Source organism: Sorex fumeus, unplaced genomic scaffold (assembly GCF_029834395.1).
Source record: "Sorex fumeus unplaced genomic scaffold, SorFum_2.1 ptg000043l, whole genome shotgun sequence".
Lineage (NCBI taxonomy): Eukaryota > Metazoa > Chordata > Mammalia > Eulipotyphla > Soricidae > Sorex > Sorex fumeus.
The window spans coordinates 35,186,697-35,208,075 of NW_026606100.1; positions in this window are offsets into that span (position 1 = coordinate 35,186,697).

Sequence of the window (21,379 nt, forward strand, 5' to 3'; positions counted from 1 at the left end):
GGTAATGTAATTGACCTCAGATATTCTTTTGGGCCCAAAACCATGAAGATTATTAAACATCATGCATTAGATACCTACCCTGTGTACCACACAGAAACTGAGAAAGGCACAGAATATTTTGTTTGGGAATGAACTAGTACAAAGCTGGCCATGTAGGCAGCGTCTAACAAATGATACAAACATTTTGTTAGGAGTTAAGAATTTGTGTTAAAATATACAGTTAACCAACCTTTGGTTAAATCATCACACAAAGGTGTTTCAATATTTCTCCTATTCTTATTTTGTTGATGTTGTTGTTAGTTGTCACAAGCCTACACCCAATGATACTTTGAGTTCAAAGTTTGTGGTGCTATGCTCATACCGTAAAAGGATGTGTTTTTCAACATCTTAAACCCACCTACTATTGTTTTAGATTTTCTTAAGTTAGTGACACTCACCTAGCGTCCAGAGGTCAAAAAGACTGATGGTTGTAGACTTTGTACCAAAAATGGGAAAAAAGATCTAAACAGTAGTTTTTGTTCAAAACACACATATTGATATAGATATATGTTTTGTTGAAAACAGACATATAGCTAATAGAATATGAAAACTGCTCCACATCACTTATCATCAGGGAAATTAAAATCTGGATGAGAAGATTCCACTTCACACCAGTGAGACACATCAAAAAGAAAAACAACCAGTGATGGTGTAAGTGGGTGGAGAAAGGAAACTTCCTTCTCTGCTGGTGAGAATGTAGACTGGTTGAACCTTTTTGGAAAGAGAAGTTTCTAAAAACATCTAAGATTTGATCTTCTGTATGATTCAGTAATTTTGCCTTGGGCATATACCATATGGGTCCCAAAACTCTACTCAGAAACTCTATTCAAATGTCTGAAAAGATAGTTATACTCCAGTATTCACTGCAGAGTTTTTCACAATAGCAAAAGCTCTTATGTACTTCAATTTTTTATATTCTCATCACACAGTTTTATTTTTTAAAAATTTAAAATAAAAAATTATTGATGTACTGTGATTTATAATCACGACGACGAATCACGACCATCCTGTTATTCGTCGATTGCCTCGAGCAGGCCCCAGTAACGTCTCCTTCATCCTAGCCCTGAGATTTTTAAGAAAGTGCTATATTCAAGGCTCTTTAGGAGAATGAGACCCATCAATGATGGGTGATTTATAATACTGTTCACTATTGTTATATGCAAGCATCATCCCACACCACACCTACCCTCAGAGTGCCCACTTACTTCCACCAAGTTCCCAAAGACTCTTCTAGTTCAAGTCCCTCACCTCTCTCTAAATTTAGTTCTGTGGACCAGCTCTTCAATTGTTTCCTTTGACCATTTGTTGCTACCTTATCATGTATATTTAAAATCACATATGTGATATATTCTTCTTTATCTGTCACTTTCCTTCTGACCCTTAACATGATACCCTCTAGTTCAATCTCTATAACAGCAAATTGCAAGAGGTTTTATTTTCTGAGAGCTGCATAATAATACATTGGGTGTATATAGCACAGATTCTTCATCCATTCATCTATAGTTGGTCATTTTATTTGTTTCCATATTTTTGCTATAGTACTAAGCATTGCAATAAATATATATACATATATATATTGTTTTGAATAAATAGTTCTGTGTTCTATTTCCCCAAGCCTCACACTAAAAATAGTTCTGTGTTTTGGGGGTAGATTCCAAGTAGTGTTGTCAATGGGTCATATGTGAGTTCTATTCTTATTTAATAAAGCTCCATATGAGGAGGAACCAAGAAGACATTTCCACCAACAGCAAATGAGGGTTCCTTTCTCATCATACCCCCACCAACTCTGACCTTTCTCATACTTTTTAACGCATGCCATTATTTCCAGTGTGAAAAGCTATCTCATTGATCATTTTAATTTGCATTTCACTGATCATTGGTGACAATGAGCACTTTTTCTATATGCTTATTATCCATCGGTGGGACTTCTTTGGGGTAAGTGTCTGTTCTCTCCCCAGTTTGGTGGGAATGGACCACTCCTGGTGATGTTCAAAGGTTGCTTCTAGCTCTGTACTCAGGAATCACTTCTGCCATTGTTTGAGGGACCATCCGGGATGTCAGAGATTGAACCCTGGCCTCCTATGTGCAAGATAAACACACTCTACTATTTCTCTGGCTCCAGTGTCTCTCCATCTTTTGATGTGTAATATTTTGTTGTTGAGCTTTGTGAGTGATTAATAGATCTTGGGAAATTAGCATTTGCTCTGATGTATTGTGCGCATTTTCTCCTTACTATCTTTTTATTTAGCTTGAATTTCTTTAGTTGCGATGAAGGTTTTCAATTTGATATAATCCTATTTTTTTAACTTTTGGTTTTTATTGTATTTGCCTTTGTGGTCAATTCATTGAAGACTCCTCTAGGCCAATTTCCTTGAGATGTTTCCCTATGTTTTCTTCAGAGTATTTTAGAGATTCTTGTCTAACCTTAAGGTTTTGATACACTTTGAATTTATTTTTTGTGAATAGTTTGACATATATTCCCAATAACTTTTTATTTTATTTTTTATTTACACATGGCTATTCAGTTTTCCTAACACCATTTGTTGAAGAGACGTGCTTTGTTCCACTATGTATACATAGCTCTTTTGTCATAAATTAAACATAAATCTGAGATTTTTTACTTAGGGCTCTCAATTTTGTTCAATTGGTCTGTGGACCTATCTTTATTCTGGTACTATTCATCTTTGTTAGTACAACTCAAAGTTGGGAAACACAATACTTCACATCTTTCGTTCCTTCTTAAGACTGCAAGCTAAGGATCTTTAAATCTAATGCTAGTTTCCTCTAGCACTCAAACTATTCTTTTTATTTAATTAGCAAAGTGAACTGAGAACCAAAGGCAATTGTCATGAATGTGACAACAACTCAGAGCAAATACAGTTGAACTTTTTAATCTTATTTATGTATCTTAAAGAGAAAAATGTTTTAAGCAAAGGGATTGGAAAATTTATCCTGGGATTTAAAGTCTTCTTAAGGAGTGTGTTAAGAGAATACAGATAGAGGTATCGATCATAGAGTCTGGCATCTTTCCTTACATTGCATACTTTTCAAGAAGATGTTACATAGACATTTATCAATTATGCAGAGATCTAAATTTGAGTCTTGGATTATCCCTTTGCTAGAATTTTTCTGTTGATCAAATCATTTTCTCTATTTCACACTGCACATTTGTGAAAAATTAGTTAGTATTTGTTTTCCAGTAGTGAATTGAATGATTCTTATTTACACCCTGTTCCAAAATCTGTATTAAAACCATTAATTTATCTTTATATTTACATGTGCCAACTGTTTATTACATATTCTGCATTAGCTATTGTGGAAAAGGCAAAGTGATTAAGTTTGGGATCTCAAAACTTATTTTAAATCATATTAGAAAGAGAAGACCTTGTAATTATAAGACTATTTTTAAATGATAATAATATTAAACTAGATTTAAAACATTATTTTGAAGTGATTTGATAGGAGCAAAGCACAAGTCTAGAAGTTTAATTAATGAGAGATGGAAAGATAATGGATAAAATAAGAAAACTAAAAAAAGAGCCAAAAATAAAAAGCCTAGAATCCTAAGACATGGTGAACAGCAAACTCAGGCTTACATATTTTGCCAAAATGATATTTTAATTTTGTGGAGGCAAAGAGCAGGGTCTGGAGGCTAGTTTAATATTGTAGACAAAGAATTTTTCAAGGAAGGAACTGTGAAGACAGAGGAAAGATGGACATCACATCTCTATTTGCTCTGACTGTTCTGAAAAATGATCTTTCCAGGCATTTCTGACTCAGTGCAGAGACAAAACAGAGAGACAGCAATGGTTACACATTTCAGTCTGAGAAAGCATTTCTGTCATCAAGTACCTATTTGTTTGCATCTGATGTATTTCTTCTCTCCCTGCACTCCTTCCTGTACATCCCATCCAGCTTACATTGTGAAAGCTTCCCCTTAGAGAGAGCCAGAAGTCAGGTAATTCTGCATGCTTGCTCTTTTGGTCGACCTTTGTAAAAGATGATTTGACATTTTCTCTACTTCCAAGTCCCAAATTAAGTCCAGGCATCTCATCAGTCTGCTTCCAAAATCATGTCATCTCATTTTCCCCACATTAAACATAGATGATAGGGCTTTGTGATAAGGCAAACACTCCACCCCTAGCATCCTTACATCTTGTAAAGAGAAGGGAAAATCAAGAAATTATCAGCAATTGTATCCTAGCTACTTTAGTCATTTGAATGCCTCTTTTAATCTTTGACATGCAGAGAAATGAAATTCATGGCATGAAACCCGTTCAAATGGCAGGATTTGCCTTACTTACATGTACAGTTCAGTATGTTATTTCAGTGTGAAGTTTCTGGGCTATATTACTACTTGAAGGTTGATACAGACCATAGGCAGTGATGTTGCTATGTGTGCTTTTCCCTAAGTGAAAATAAGAAGGGCGGATGATTAATTTGGGAAGGGGAGTAACATGTTACTTGGTTCCTCTTTTTCCTTGTAGGCAAAAGCGGTTGTATTTGTGCCAATTCCAGGAGACTCTTAGGTATACATAATGAATTTGATCTGAAATAGTTTGCAAAGTTATTAGGGCAATAATCTTTGTTGCAAGACACTTGCTTTAGCAGAGAAGGCCCTCCCGTTGATCGTTGATTTGCTCGAGCGGGCCCAGTAACGTCTCCATTGGAGACTTTGTTGTTACTGTGTCTGGCATATCGAGTACTCTCGGTAGCTTGCCAGGCTCTCCGAGAGGGGCGGAGGAATCGAACTCGGGTCGGCCATGTTGGCCGCTTGTAAGGCAAACGCCCTACCCGCTGTGCTCTAATTTGATCAAAAAGATTGAACCCAGTGGATGGATTCTGGATGGAAACTGCATTGTTCATCCTCGAAGAAGGATTCTAGGGAAATATACAAACAGAAGCATGAGTCTTAGAGTTATAGGTCTTGTTATCTATTAAATATGTATCTAGTAATAATAGGGCTGGAGCGATAGCACAGCAGTAGGGCGTTTGCCTTGCACACAGCCAACATGGCCGACCCGAGTTCGATTCCTCCGCCCCTCTCAGAGAGCCCGGCAAGCTACCGAGAGTATCTCGCCTGCACAGCAGAGCCTGGCAAGCTCCCCGTGACGTATTCGATATGCCGAACACAGTAACAACAAAGTCTCCAATGAAGACGTTACTGGGCCCGCTCAAACAAATCGATGATCAACGGGAGGGCCTAGTAATAATAGATTTTTTAAATGCAGGAATACTGCTACTTATTCAGCTATTGATTAAGCTGACTGAATTTGGTATGCACATTACTTTTTTTTTAAATTCAGAATGTTAATTTAATTTATTATTGTTGTTATTATTATTATTTAATCACCATGAGAAACAGTTGCAAAGCTTTCCTGTTTTAGTTTCAGTCATACAATGATCGATCACTCAATCTTCCACCAGTGCACATCTTCCACCACCAAGGTCCCCAGTACCCCCCAACCCCTGCCTCTATGGTGGATAATCTTCCCCATACTCTCTTTTCTATTGCTTGTTATGAATAGTGCAAGAGCAGCCGTGTGCTCCTGGAATTCTAAAATTTTATATAATTAGGGTCTGGAGAAATCTCTGCTGCAAGCTGCTAGGTTCCCAGTTTCTTTTGTGTGTCTATGGGTCATGGCACTGGTTTCCATCTTTTCCAGAGAAATAAACTATTAGCATATGCCCTGGAGGGCCTGCCCACTTGCCCACAATGTGCCATGCCTCCTGCCCTAACGGTGTCTTTTGATCTCTTTCGAGATTTATGAGTCGCTGAAATAAAGTCAATAAATGAGGTTGTATAGCTGAGCCAGAGGTGTTTTGTGGGTGTGGCTCCCACATACCTAACCTTTGGCTGTTTAATTTCTTGGTAAATGTGGTCCCAAGTTGTTGGGGTCTGGCCAAAGGCACAGCAACAATTTCGGGGTATCAAGGTATTAATAATAGATTGCTATTTATTAGAATTCAATTTCTGGTTGGCTCAGAAGAGCTGAACCACTTAGATTGTTTTGGACTAATTTTTCTATATGCAGAATCTTATCTACAGACATAATTTTATTTTGGTGCCAGATTTGAGGGATAAGAGTTGATAAAGATCAGTGTGACACATTTTATAATTTGAATATCATGGTTGTAAATGTTCTTCAGCCAACCATTTCCTGGAGTAAATTTGTTGTCATTGGACATTAAGAGCCAAATCTACACTGCTTGGTCATATATTTTCATTTGGTGAGTGTTTTTTTCCCCCTAAATTTCCTGACTACAATTTGGTCAACATTCTTTCCTATTCTCTTAACCCAGGCTTCTCCTACTTTTTTGCTGGGATTTTAAGAAGTTTGAAAGTTGGTGCTTGTATCTTCCCAGTGTTTATCATTAAATGCTCATGAAATAACTGAGAAAATCAATAAATTACTGGGTGGGGTGTAGCACTACTCACTGAGTTCTCTCATTAAAAATAAAGGAAACAGATGACTTTCTTGAGTCCAACAAGGTTTCTTGTCTTGCTTGTTAATCCATTTGTTTGTTTTCTGTTTTTTTTTGGGGGGGGGTGTAAGGGGGCAGGGCACACTTGGTGGTGATATTCAGGGTTTGTTCCTGGCTCTGACTACAGGTTATTTTGTCTCACCAAAACCCAGGGAACTGTATGTGGTGCAGGAGATTGAACCTAGTTGCTTCATGAACCTAGGTACATGCTAGGTAAGTTCCTTGCCTGCTATACTATCTCTCTACCCTCCCACATTTGTTCCTTAAACTTATATTAGGAGCTAAGTAAATAAGGTAGGTTAACAAAGGACAACTATATCATTATATTCAAAAACATTTTAAAGGTGTTTTTTGGGCTGGAGCGATAGCATAGCGGTAAGGCGTTTGCCTTGCACACAGCCAACATGGCCAACCCAAGTTCGATTCCTCCGCCCCTCTCAGAGAGCCCAGCAAGCTGCCGAGAGTATCTCGCCCACATGGCAGAGCCTGGCAGGCTCCCCCTGACATATTCAATATGCCAAACACAGTAACAACAAGTCTCACGATGGAGACGTTACTGGGCCTGCTCGAGCAAATCGATGAACAATGGAAGGACCGTGGCCGTGATTTTAAATTTTAAAGAATGGGGGCTGGAGAGATAGCACAGTGGGTAGGGCGTTTGCCTTGCACGCAGCCGAACCAGGTTCTATTCCCGCATCCTATATGGTCCAAGGAGCACCACCAGGGGTGACTCCTGAGTGAAGAGCCAGGAGTAACCCCTGTGCATCGCCGGGTGTGACCCAAAAAGGAAAAAAATAAAAATAAATTTTAAAGAATAAAGTAAACTACTGTTAAGCAACCATAATCCAGGGAAATGCATTAGGAGGCTAATGCAGAGCTCATTTAATTGTGTTCTTTCTTGTAGAGGTATATCAGGGGTGCTATATGAGCACAAATATGTAGAAATACACCAGTCTGGGAGATCTGGGAAATTACTAAGAGGATGTTAAATAAGAGCTCCAGTCTTAGTCATTACAAAAAGGTAACCTGGGGACCAGAGATAATATAGGTGTATACAAATTAGGTGCTTGCCTTGTATGCATCTGACCTTGGTTCAGTCCCAGTAATGGTCCTCTGAGCATTGTTAGGGGTGATCCTTAAGTCTAGAGACAAGAGTAAAAGATGAGCACAGAACAGTGTGACTCCAAAATCCCCAAAATGAGAAAGGAAGAAGGGATGGAGAGACACAGAGGAGACACAGAGGCAAATTAATTCAGAGATGGGGGTCTTGGAATGGGGCAGGGGGAGGGGCAAAAAGAGAGAGACGGTCTTCATCTTGAATTGTACCAAATGAATGAATGAAGAAAGATCTGTTTTGCATGGCCCATTAACTTCCCAAGGATCTTCTGCTATACACACACAGACATTAGAGAATTTTTTTCAGGGTGTTTCCCTATTATAGCCATTTGGGGATGTGAGAAATTACATTCAACAGCCTGGAAAACTACCCCCAGAGCTTTCATTAGCATCTGTGTATCATTTCCTTGTACTAGTAAATATCTACTTTCCTATCTTCAGTCACTATGTGCCAGTTTTAATGCTAGCAAATAAAACCCAAGCACTCATCAGAAAATAAAATATTTACCCTGCATGCTACCATAAACAAAGCTATTGAAAATGTGCAACATTTTAATAACCATTGTGTATTGGAATGTGATGGGCTATATTTTTATCTAAAACACAGAGGTGATGTTGAAGGAAATCAGAGAAAAATGGAGAACAGCTTCTCCAGTTAGGGTCTCGCCAACAGCAAAGCTTCATAGTAAAGTGGTTATGACTTACTAATGCATTTGATCATTGTTTTCCCTTTTTTGCATTGCATTGACAGTGCTCATTTTTAGGAGCTTTGGCAAAGACTTCATCACTGAGCTGATTCCAAAGTAGGACTGGGAGAAGAGTTGTAATTCTTTCCTACCCTTCCAACGTATATCATCTATTATCTGCTGCCTCTAAAACCAGAGTGGACAGTGAAGGAGAACACAATTATTATTTTTTTAATTCATTTTAAGCATTAGGCCAGAGTTAAAAAAAACTTCTAATTTGTTCATTCTATTACTGAATCTCTAGCACTCTGGCTTGGTGGGAGTTTGATATCCTCTGTGAAAGGAACTCTGAATCTCCAGCTCTGCTCTTGTCTTTAAGCCTTCTATACACCCTTTCCAAATGATACAGTTCCAAAATTTTATAAATTTGTGCATACTCCTCCCTTCCAGCACACCCTATGTTGCCTTTAAAATCAAAACCCTAGTGTCATTGAAAAATCACCCCCCCCCCTTTGTCACTCACCTGGAATATTCTTGTTGAAGGCATATCAAGTAAACAAAGTCAGGGAAATTAAAAATGAGCCCTATAAACGGTCTAACTCCTGTATTTGCACAGACTGGCATGGAACTGATGCTCAATACACATTTTTGAATTAATGAATAATCAGTCTTGGATCTTGTTGAAAACATGGAGGTGTGAAGTTTGCTTCTGTAATAGGCTGCCTTGATTGCCCTTGTTGGCTGGGCTGAGGCTCTGTTCAAAAACATGAGTGTTTGGTGGAGCTCCCCAAGCACTTCCTGATTTATTCCCAGCTCCCTGATTTATTAAGTTTGCACTGACTCAGGCAGCTGAGCTCTCCCTGCTGACATATTGCTGAAGTCCAGGAGGACTGCATTACACACACCACCTGCCTTCTACTCCCTTCCCTATTCCTGACTTTAAGTAGTAGGAGTGACATGATATGTTGCCACTTTCAAAATGGCGAGCATGATGAGCAGGTCTCTGTGCTAATCTTTCCCCAATAACAAAAAAAAAAGCAAAAGCAAATCCAGAAGCACAATCTAACCAGAACAGTTCCAGGGAGGGTAGCCAGGTGGCTCCCCAATATGGGAGCTGTCCCATACCTGACTGTGTCCGGTCATGGATGATGAGATGAATAAAGAGGAAGAAAGGAGGCTTGTGCAGAGAGAGAGAGAGAGAGAGAGAGAGAGAGAGAGAGAGAGAGAGAGAGAGAGAGAGAGAGAGAGAGAATGGCTGGAAAAGTGTAAATGGAGAGCCAAGGTTCAAGTCACAGAGTGATGGGCTGCAGCAGCTGCAACTGTGGGCAAACAGGCACAGGCGATCTCTAGGAAAGGGGCAGGCCCTATCATCTGTCAGAGAACTATAGGAGACAGAGGCATTGGCAGAGAGAAAAATTCAGAAGATCCTCAATGTCAGAAACTCTTGGGGACATTACCAGCACAAATCACACTCCATTTGCTTTCTGAAGTCTCTGCTTTCTGAAGTCTCTGCTCTCTTTCCAAGGTGACTTTCTCCTTGTTACTGAGAGATACATCCTCACTTGCTTTTCCTTCTCTGAGACTTTTGCCCACTCCTCTCCTGTGATCCCAGAGGACAATTACTCTCCATTTAGAAAGTAACCCCTTTAGTTTCAATGGCCAGAACCCTGTATTTGATAGCGAGAACTAATTTCTAAGGCCGAGTACTCCCATGCCAAGCCTGGTTGTCCACTTGTCTCTTAGCCTGATGTTCTGTCCAGCTCAGAGATACTATGACAGCTCTGTCCTGGACCCCCGAGAAGGAGCACTGCACTTAAGGCTTTGTTTTGGTGAAAGGAAATGAGGATCCATGTTGATTCATTCTGAAGTTATTGTTAGGATAATTTCCATGGTGCCGCACGGAAATTCTGAGCTAATACCAGTATTTGCAGTATTCCTGCATGCTAATTCACAGTGGAGCTGAAAAGTGCACGTTTTGAAATGCACTTTCCAATCTGTGGTGTTGTGTGAAACATTATTAAGTGCGTATTATTACCTCAGTAGATCTCAGTGGCGGTTTAACTATTAGAGAATTTCACAGCGTATATAATATTATCAAAATGAATCAATACTTTAACCTCGAGGCTGATTCCTCAATTACTGTAACTACCAGTTGCTAATTGGAATGCTTTTTACACTCCGCTCTCCCTTTAGACTGTCCACGCTGCCCATGTGAATGCAACCAAGGAGCACAAATAAATTGAGCATGAACAATTAAACTATTCAGCTTTGGGTGATCTAGAGAGAGATGTGAAATGCCATTACATGGCGTTGTGATTTTGAATCTCTGGGCTGAAGCGTGACTAGAGTTTACTGAATCTCTCAGTCCTGGCAGGAGAGGAAGATGGGATTTTTAAAGACCTGGAGCAATTCTAAAGCATCTGATGTTTTCAAATGGTAATGAAGAGTTGCACCAAGATGCTTTACATAGCAACTAACAGCGCTATTATCAGGCTATGATTTTGCACAGTGGGGCTGCCATTTAAAGCTGCTCTCTTTAGGCAAGAAGATCTGGCTTTCAATGGTGATTGAAGCCTGCTGACTCTGGTTGCTACTGGGAACATTACTAGGAGAGATCTCACTATACAATGTCAAGTACTTGAAAAATGAATTTTAAATCTACCCCCAAACCCCCGCCACCCTGATCCATTTGAGGAGGGTAGCCCTTTTAACAGAGGAGCTTGTACTCTTGCTTTCAGTGTGTGGTATGCAGGATCCTGCACATTCTATCCTGGTTCCAGGAACTGCAACCAGCAGTGCCCCTGCTGAGATCACACTTGGACCTGCAGGATGCTGCCACCAACAAAACTCATGGCATTCCACTTGTCAGGCTGGCTTTTTGCAGCCTAGCTACCCCAGAGTCTGAGTTTATACTCCAGGAGAAGTTGGAGTCAGAGGACATCAAGTGGTCAGAGGCAGGCCGGAGAGTATGGAGGCTATTCCCCCATCCACTAACTTCGGCTTGGAACTTCGACCAGTCTGAATACTTTTCAGGAGATAAATTCTGCAATGACAAAATTACTAAGCTCCAGTGAACAAAGAGATAAATCTGGCCGTTTCTGGTGATCCCTGAAGCAAAACAAATCGGATACTTCACTGACTAATAACCAAATATGTCAATGGTTTGTCCTTACCAACTATTATTAAGTCAAAATTTTCTGGCAGGTCAAAAATTAACTGGTTGCTTGCACAATAATCTGGGCTGGTGGAAAAATCAAAGTATATCAATTATGACTAACATGCTGGAGATAAATGTTTTTGTGTTTTGCTCTTCTGATCAGATTCCTTAGCTGAACAAAACCCAGGGAAATAACAGTGTTTGCTGGGCCCCAGGTGGCTTTATAGTACAAACCTTAATGCTAATCAAAATTGGGTAGGTAAATACATTTCTATCCTCCAGGATTTTTCCTTTAAACTAATACAAATAAGCATCACTTGCTCAGTGGGGTGTTTGTTAAAACTCTGTTGCTCCTCTCTCCCAGATATTCTGATTGGATAGTTTGGAAGGTGCCAATCAATTCAAATTTCTAAAACATTTTCAGGTGGATCAACCTGTGAGCAGCACGAGTATGCAGGGAATTGTCTACAAGGCCATTGAATGCAGAGGAAGTGGGAAGTAACCCTAATTCAGTATCTGCTGGGATAGGGGACTGCGATTATCAAATCATCTCAAGTCTGCTGAAATCTTCCACTGCAAGTAATGCATTTTCTCTTTTTCTCTTAGTATACTGCTCCTGTAATATACTGCACTTTCAGATGAGTGTGGCTAGTCGATCTTTGCCTTACGATATGTACTGCACAAGGATGGGGCTTTGTTAAATTTTGGTTATAAGAAGAAATAAAACCACTAAAATTCAAAAGGACAGAGAAAAATTTAAATTTGCAGTGTTTGATTTTTATTTTTTGTTTGAATCTCCAAGTGGTTCTGTCACAACCCAATGAAGGCAAAATGAACAGAATTCTTTTGGGAAAGAACATGGAATTTGGTGTAAGAGGCGAACAAAGAACTGGTGTATTGAGCCTTTCTGATGTGTATCTCAATTAATTACCCGGAAATGACACCTGGGTTCATTATGTACATGGTTGCCTCCATGGGGGATATAGATAAATAACACTGTTGTTCCTGTTTATTTTTTTTTTCTGCTGTCCACCCACAGCAAGGCCAATTAGTGCATCTGGGCTAGATCAGGAAAATGTGAGCTGCAATGAGAGTGACATTCAGCAAAGATTTCTTTTCAAGCTCTGTGTCTTTAGGAAGCCTCCGTTCAGTGACCTTATACTTGGAATTCAGCTTTCAGCTGGTATATCCAGCATTAAAGGTGACAGGGAAAATAAAAGTCTTCCTTCCAAAGATTGTGTGTGCCTTTGGCAAAGGTTATAGATGTGATGTCTTTGAACATCCTTCTTCATGATGGCTCTGTCACTGGAAATGGGCAGAGAAGAGAGGAAATGTGCAGTGAGCTAAAGCTGTTTGCAGGGTAATGATTGTCAAATCCTATACTTCTTGAATGCAGAACAACTGTGGTTTCATATTTACATCTAAACATCTGTTTACTTACCATTGTGTTCCCTCCCGCTCACATTTCTCTTCTATCTTTTATTCCAGACTTCAAATAAAAAGGAGAGCATTTTATGTTAAAAATAATAAGTTTTGTTTCTGTGCAACTAGTGATTTTTTGCAACTAGAATAAAATCATTAACCCATACTAGACCCAGGTGTTTTTTTTTTTACCTTTTTGTTTGGCCAGGAATGACAGAAGGCAGAACTATAGCACATTCCCTTTCCAATGTGCCTGCCTAAAGGCTTCCAGATGTCTCTAAACATGGCTAGTTTCAGGTCATCATCATTATTTCAGCAATTACTCAATTACTTCTCAGAGTGGACTGGAAACTGGGGATGGAAAAGAGAATTGCACCTTCCCACCTCCCAAAAAATTCACCTTTTGCTTAATAGTCCTTCAATAATTTGCTATACCCCAGAAATCTCTCCTCTGATTCCTCATTCCAATTCTAGAATATTCACAGTGCTCCTATCTACTTATCAGAATCTTATGCACTAATTTTCATGCACTTAAGCTCATCCTTGGAGCTTTCTGTGCTTATGAAGGCTAATGGTCTTGTGCTGTGGAGAACAACACCATGAGACCATCATGGTTCCCATTCTTGACAATCCTGTTAATGATGAGTTTTATGCCCTTGAGTGGGCATATCACCTTGAGGTTTTCACATCTATGAGCTCATGCCTGAGTTATTTCATTATCAGTGCGCCATCATTTGCCAACCCCCTAAGGAAGACTGGATAATAGTGAACAGTCAGGAGCAATATTACCTAGAGGTCATTTCCCTATGACTGCAAACTAGATCCAACCACATTTGTGATGTTTGAACATTGAAAGAAAAGAGGAATGATTCTTTTCTGGTGGTGGTAGCAGGTAGAAACCTGAAGATTGAGACAATAGTTTAGGTCCTTAGAGGAATATCTTAAAGGGAAGGCAAACAGTGGAGTCTTAGGCAGCATCTTCCCTTTCATTGTTGATGTCATTACCAGTAGGTGTGTAAACACAAAAGAACATCAGCGGTCTATCTCTCCCACCGCCAGCGTTTAGTAGTCTCAGGCCGTTTCCCCCACTCCAGGGATGTCGGTGACAATGGGCAGGTGAAGGAAGTAAACGAGGGCCAGGCTGGTTGGTTTTAGTTTCAGTTTATTCCAATTCTCTCTCCATTCACTCCTGTCTCTCTTCTGCCTATCCCAACCTGTTCTTATAGTCTCATTATATCCCATAAAAGAAATTTATGTCATGGAGGGCTCAGGTTCTCTCAGACCTATCACCCCAAGATTCTCTCAGCCTGTGTTCCCCCTAGAGAGCCCTGAAAATCTCCTTATATAGATCATGGTACCTCTAAAGGGCGCAATGCAGTGATGTCATCAAAAGGAGTTACAGAAAGAACATTGAGGCAGTAAAACATACATTGTTTCTTTACATCTACAGGGCAGTAATTTTGGCCTCTGGAAAGAAGATACAAAACTGTAGGATGACATTGCTTTGTCCTTTCTCCCTTGCCACAAGGAGCTTAGGTTTATCACTTTACACCCATCACAGTGCTCCAGAGTCACTCCCATTCCATTGTTTCTCTGTAAACACTTCTCCATGGTGCCTTCCCTAACCAGTTAATCAGCTTCCCCCCCCTACTCAGAATCTGCTAATTTGTAAGGTCAGATCCTTCTAGGACACTGAAATTGTATTATAAGTTAATATTGCCTTTCTCCTCTCCTCATGTCTTTTGAATAGTTTACTTTAAAGCAATGTCCTTTTCATATAGATACAGGAAGACCGTTACTATTATGCTTTGTAACTTGGGATTTAATTGGCTCTGAATATTATTCACTCCCAGGCATCTGCTTTCTCAACTTAAGCCTCAGTTTCCCTCACTCCTAGTGCCCTGAAAAGCAGGGTCACAAAGAGGGTCTGGATGGACCCAGGGCAAGCTGTGAGCTACCCTGGCATCAAAATGGGTCAGGCCAAACTGCCACGATTCTTAATTATAAGTTAAGAGTCTGATCATAGACAAATGCTGTCATGATCCAAAAGTAACAATGAGACTAGGACCCTGGTAGGGATAGGAAAGACTATCTGGCCTGAGCAGTAATAGTCTGAGATAGAGATGGCCCTAGAAGAGCAATTCTATAAGCTTAAGTATTTCTTACTGTACCCATACAAAATGATTTATATTATGTATGCTTGTATGTTTGTTGGGCAAGGAGAGGAGAAACACACCCAGGGGATTCTGCTCTAGGGTGGTTTGACTTGCTAATGAGAATCTGTCCTAGAAGCAGCTTCCCCCTAACCCCCACCTCCCCCCACCCCCGGGAAAGAACTTTAACCCTATTGATTGTGACCACACCTAATATGTAACTGTTACTCCAATCCCTCATGTGTTGGGATACAACTAGACTCTAAGAGTGGGCTGGAGGATCAAAATCCAGACTCCAGAAGGAGAAGGAGTAAGGGGGATCAGAATCCAGACTCCAGAGCAAGAGGAGAAAGGGATCCAGGATCAGATCCAGACTCCAGAACGAGAAGGAAAAAGGAGATCCAGAGGCCAGAGCCAGAAGGAGAATGAAAGGGGATTGAGGAAGAGAATGCAGTAGCATGGAGGGAGGCAGAGGAGAGAGTCAGGAGTGAATGGAGAGAGGATTGGAATAAACTGCAACTGACACCAACCAGCTTGGCCCTTGTTTCCTTCCTTTGCCTGCCCATCGCCATTGACCTGCCCAGGGTGGGGGAATCTCTGTGAGACTACCTAACACAGGAGGCAGGAGAGATAGAGCTGCTGCTGTCTTTTTGAGTTTACACACAAAACCAAAACTGAAACCTTTCTTGGGCTACAAGCACTTGAATTTGCATCCCAAAGACTAGTCTGGCTAGAGCCTGGAATCTACACTCCAAAGATCAGGCCTGGCTAGCAACTGAGGTCTGCATGTCTAAGACCAGCAAGGTTTCTGTGAGGAAAGGAAAACTGCCCCTTACAATATACTGAAATTATTTACTGAAGGCAGTTTGAAAGGGAAAAATGTTCATCCTCAACCAAGCTAGTCAGGACACATGAGAAATCTCATTTATTTTTCATGGGTCCCTATGTTCCTGCCCATTGTGCGGTGCAGCCTACTGACAGTTCAGTCCAGTCCCAACTGGTTGGGGTAACAATTACACATAGGCATGGTCACAATGAATAGGGGTAGAGTTCTTTCCCTCCGGGAAAGCTGCTTCTAGGATAGATTCTCATTTAGCAGATCAACTTACCATAGAAGGGAATCCCCTGGGTGTGTTTCTCCTCTCCTTGTCCAACAAACATATAAGCATACATAATATAAATCATTTTGATGGGTATAGTAAGAAATACTTAAGCTTATAGAATTGCTCTTCTAGGGCCATCTCTATCTCAGACTATACTGCTCAGGCCAGATAGTCTTTCCTATCCATACCAGGGTCCTAGTCTCTTTGTTATTTTTGGATCATGACTGAATTTGTCTATGATCAAACTCTTAACTTATAATTAAGAATCGTGGCAGTTTGGCCTGACCCATTTTGATGCCAGGGTAGCTCACAGCTTGCCCTGGGTCCATCCAGTCCCACATCGGGATTCTGCTTTTGGAGGCACTAGGAAGTGAGGGAAACTGAGGCTTAAGTTGAGAAAGCAGATGCCTGGGAGTAAATAATATTCAAAGTCAATTAAATCCCAAGTTACAAAGCATAATAGTAACGGTCTTCCTGTAACTGTACAAAAAGAACATTGCATTAAAGTAAACTATTCAAAAGACATGAGGAGAGGAGAAAGGCAATATTAACTTATAATACAATTTCAGTGTCCTAGAAGGATCTGACCTTACAAATTAGCAGATTCTGAGTAGGGGGGAAAGCTGATTAACTGGTTGGGGAAGAGACCATGGAGAAGTGTTTACAGAGAAACAAAGGAATGGGAGTGACTCTGGAGCACTGTGCTGGGTATAAGCTGATAAACCTAAGATCCTTGTGGCAAGGAAGAAAGGACAAATCAATCATTATCCTACAGTAGGCATCTTTAATTTCCTGGTTTGATGTGCTGGGGTTGCAAACTCCTAAATGCAGTGGTTTTTTTTTTTTTTTGAGCTTGAAATTCTCTGTTCTCTCCCCTGTTCTCCATTCTCTTTCTCCAGAAAGATATTCCAGAGGTTCTGTACTTCTTTAAGTCCAGTATAAAAATAATTTTACTTGTACCACCTGAATGGCTTTTAATTTCTGGATGAAATCATAAAGTTTACAAAACCCCAATTCCTCATTAGCAAATCACAAAGTTTAAAAATGTTTTCAACAAGCTTATTATGAGAACTGAGGGAAGTGATTCATGTGAAGTACATGGTATGGCTTTTGGAAACTGCATAAGCACAAAATTTCCTCCTTATTTCATAGACCTATTTCAAAGGGTGAATGCTTTGGCATGTAAATAACAAAGGTAATTTTACTAGTACCGTGCCCAGCTAAATTACTATCATGCCATAGGTGTTGGATAAATATTTCTTGATAGATTAACTCCTGAGTTTGGCCATGCTCATTCTAGCACATCTGGCATCATCTTTCATCTTATAGATAAAGAGTTCTGGAATGCTTTGTAAAGTATCTTGATTGTTCCAGGATTTGAGATCATTTACCTCAAATTAAGACTAATAAAAACACGCTCCCTAATGCCAAAGACGGAACTCCGTATCATGATCTTTTCACCTTGAAATTAAATATGGGGCTTATGGTTATAGATTTGAACTGGTGCAGGATGAAAGCAGTTGATGCTGGGACCAGTTTGGTGGCAAAAGCAACCTTTGAAGGATGGCACCTGCAGGTAGATACTATTCCAGTGATTGGTTATTAAAGAGAATAACAGAACTAATTTTGTAATTTGTCTCTATGGGGTTAAACACAGTGATTCCTGTGAATTCTCTATAAATGGAACCACTGGAGTTTGTAATATTTTTTTAAATGTCTGTCATTACCGGCCATTGATGAGACACTTTCTTCTTGATGGTATAATTATAGAGGTCCAGTAGACAGTTTTTGAGACTGTCCCCCCCCCAAAAAAAAAGTTTGCCATATTTGTTAGAGGCAGACGTTTTGGCCTGTTTCTCCTTTAAGTTGAGGTTGAGTTACCCTAGAATATACTCTCTGGAGGAGAACTCTTTCATTTATTCTGATGAATGAGTGTTTTTTTGTCATTGCTGTCTTTCTTTAAAGACATATCACCTCTGCACTGGAAGATTTTATTTCTACATTCTTCAAGGAAGTCTGATAATTGAAAATGGCCTTGGTATCAAACTGATTTGACTTGGGTGCCCCCATTCCCGTTAGTATCTATGTGACTTTGGTCAAACTATCTACGCTAGGGCATCCTAATCTGAAATAAAAGTTACGGAAAGATAGAGATCACACCAGTGTTAAAGAGTTACTGTAAAAATATAGATGATGTTTATGTAAGAATTTTAATACACTAATTTTTTCCCAGATTCTGGCTATTGTAAATAGTGCTGCAATAAACATACAAGTGCAGATGTCATTTCTACTGTACTTTTTTGCATCTCTGGAATATATTCCCAGAAGTGGTATTGCTGGGTCAAATGAGAGCTCTATTTCTAGTTTTTTGAGAAATGTCCAAGTTGTTTTCCAAAAAAGCTGGACCAGTTGGCATTCCCACCAGCATTGAAGGAGAGTCCCCCTTATCCCCACATCCACGCCAACACAGATTTTTCTTGTTCTTTTGAATGTGTGCCAATCTCTGTGGTGTGAGATGATATCTCATTGTTATTTTAATCTGCATCTCCCTAATGATTAGTAATGAAGAGCATTTTTCATGTGCCTTTTGGCCATTCAGATTTCTTCTTTGAGACAGTTTCTGTTCATTTCATTGTTGCATTTTCTGATGGGATTGAATATTTTCTTCTTGTAGACTTCACCCACTGCCTTGTATAACCTTGGTATTACCCCCTTATCAGAAGGGTATTGGATGAATATCCTTTCCCATTCTGTAGACTGTCTTGGTATTCTGGACACTGATCTAAAGTATCATAATAGGAGACTAAACACCTAAGGATAGTAGAGATAAGGGTCAGGAGGATCACTCCACAATTTGGAAGCTGGTATCACATGCTGGGGGAAAAGGCAGCTAGGATAGAGAAGAGCCCACTTAATGAATGATGGTTGGAGGGCTCATTAGGGATGGTAGATGCATGCTGAAAGTAGACTATGGACCAAACATTATGGCTGCTTGGTACCTGTACTGAAAATCATAACACCCTAGAGAAGAAAAAGAGTAATAGAGAATGTGTCTGCCACAGAGGCAGAGGTTAGGAAGGGGTTCAGGTGGCGGGAGGGATACTAGAAACATTGGTGGATGAGAATGGGCACTGGTGGAAGGATGGATACTTGATCATTGTATGACTGAAACTTAATCATGAAAGCTTGTAAGTCTGTCACTGTATTTCATGGTTATTCATTAAAATAAAACTTAAAACGATCTTAATAGTGTCTTTACTGAGAAAATGGAAAGATATCCCCTGCTAATGGATCGGGAAAACTAACATTGTCAAAATGGCAACTCTTCTCAAAGCATTGTACAAATTCAATGTGATCCCTATAACAATACCCATGACATTCTTCAAAGAAATGGAGCAAACACTCCTGAAATTCATATGGAACAGGAATAGCTAAAGCAAAAGCCCAGGAATAGCTAAAGCCCAGGAATAGCTAAAGCAATTTTTGGGGGAAAAGAAAATGGGAGGAATCAACCTCCCCAACCTCAAACGCTACTACAAAGCAGTAATAATTAAAACAGCATGGTACTGGAACAAAGGGAGAGCTGCAGACCAATGGAACAGGGTTGAATATGCTGCCTTCTCCCCTCAAACATATGATCATCTAACCTTTGATAAAGGAGCAAGAAATATGAAGTGGAGTAAGGAAAGCCTCTTTAACAAATTGTGCTGGCAAAACTGGACGGCTACATGGAAAAAAATGGGCTTAGATCTCTGCCGAACACCATGTACAAAAGTAAGATCAAAATGGATTAAAGAATTCAACATCAGACCGGAATCCATAAGGTACATTGAAGAAAAAGTGGGCGAAACGCTCCATGATGTTTAAGCTAATGGTATCTTAAAAGATGCCACACCACCAGTCAAGCAAGTGAAAACAGAGATAGACAAATGGGACTATCTTAAACTAAGAAGCTTCTGTACCTCAAAAGTAACAGTGACCAAAATACAAATACAGTCTACAGAATGGGAAAGGATATTCGCCCAATACGCATCCAACAATGGGTTGATATCAAGGATATACAAAGTACTGGTTGAACTCCACAAGAAGAAAAAATCCAACCCCATCAAAAAATGGGGTGACAAATTGAACAGAAACTTTCTCAAAGAAGAAATCCGAATGGCAAAAAGGCACATAAGAAAATGCTCTATATCATTAATCATCAGGGATATGCAGATAAAATATGAGATATCATCTCGCACCACAGAGACTGGCCCACATCCAAAAGAACAAAAGCAACCGGTGCTGGCGTGGATGTGGCGAGAAAGGGACTCTCTTTCACTGCTGGTGGGAATGCTGACTGGTTCAGTCCTTTTGGAAAACAGTATGAACGATTCTCCAAAAATTAGAAATTGAGCTCCCATTTGATCCAGCAATACCACTCCTGGGAATATATATAGTCGAAGTGACATCTGCACTTGTTTGTTCATTGCAGCACTCTTTTTTTTTTTTTTTTTTTTTTTTTTTTTTTTTTTATAATTTATTTATTTATTGAATCACTGTGGGAAAAGTTACAGAGCTTTCGGGTTTAGGTCTCAGTCATGTAGATACCGAACACATTTCCCTTTACCAATACTCATTTTTAACCCCGAACCCCAATAGACCCCCACCTCCCACCCCTCCCAATTCTTGTGAGGTAGATGAGTTCTAGTTAATACTCTATCTACTTTGACTAGATAGATTATTTCGATAGAAGATGCACAATTATTGTTAAGAGTTTACGACCCACCCCCCCCCCCCCAATCAGACATGCTGAAACAGCGTTGTGAAATGATTTGCTTTCTACAACTTGGTTTAAGAATAAAATGATGTCGCGGCCGCGCGGTTTTGAATTTCTGCTATTTTACTTATTGACCCTGGAAGAATTTCTATTAAAAGTTAGCTAGTTAAGAGATTGGTTTCTGTGTCCTGGAGTCGTGGCCGTGCCGGAGAGCCGCTCGTGGGGGGCAGCTGGCGACCCCGGTGGGGCGTGGGGGACGGCCCACAAAGCCCCCCTTCCCATGAGGTCCCCGCTGCTCCCCCCCCGAGCCCGGCTCAAACCCGCTTTCCACAAGGCTCCCGTGCGGCCGCCATCTTTCTTTCCAGAGAGGAACGGGCGGGCTGGTCAACGCCCTTCCCCCTCCGGGCAGGCTTGGTGGCGCGGATCAACACAAGTCCATTTGCTTTTCTGCTCCAAGC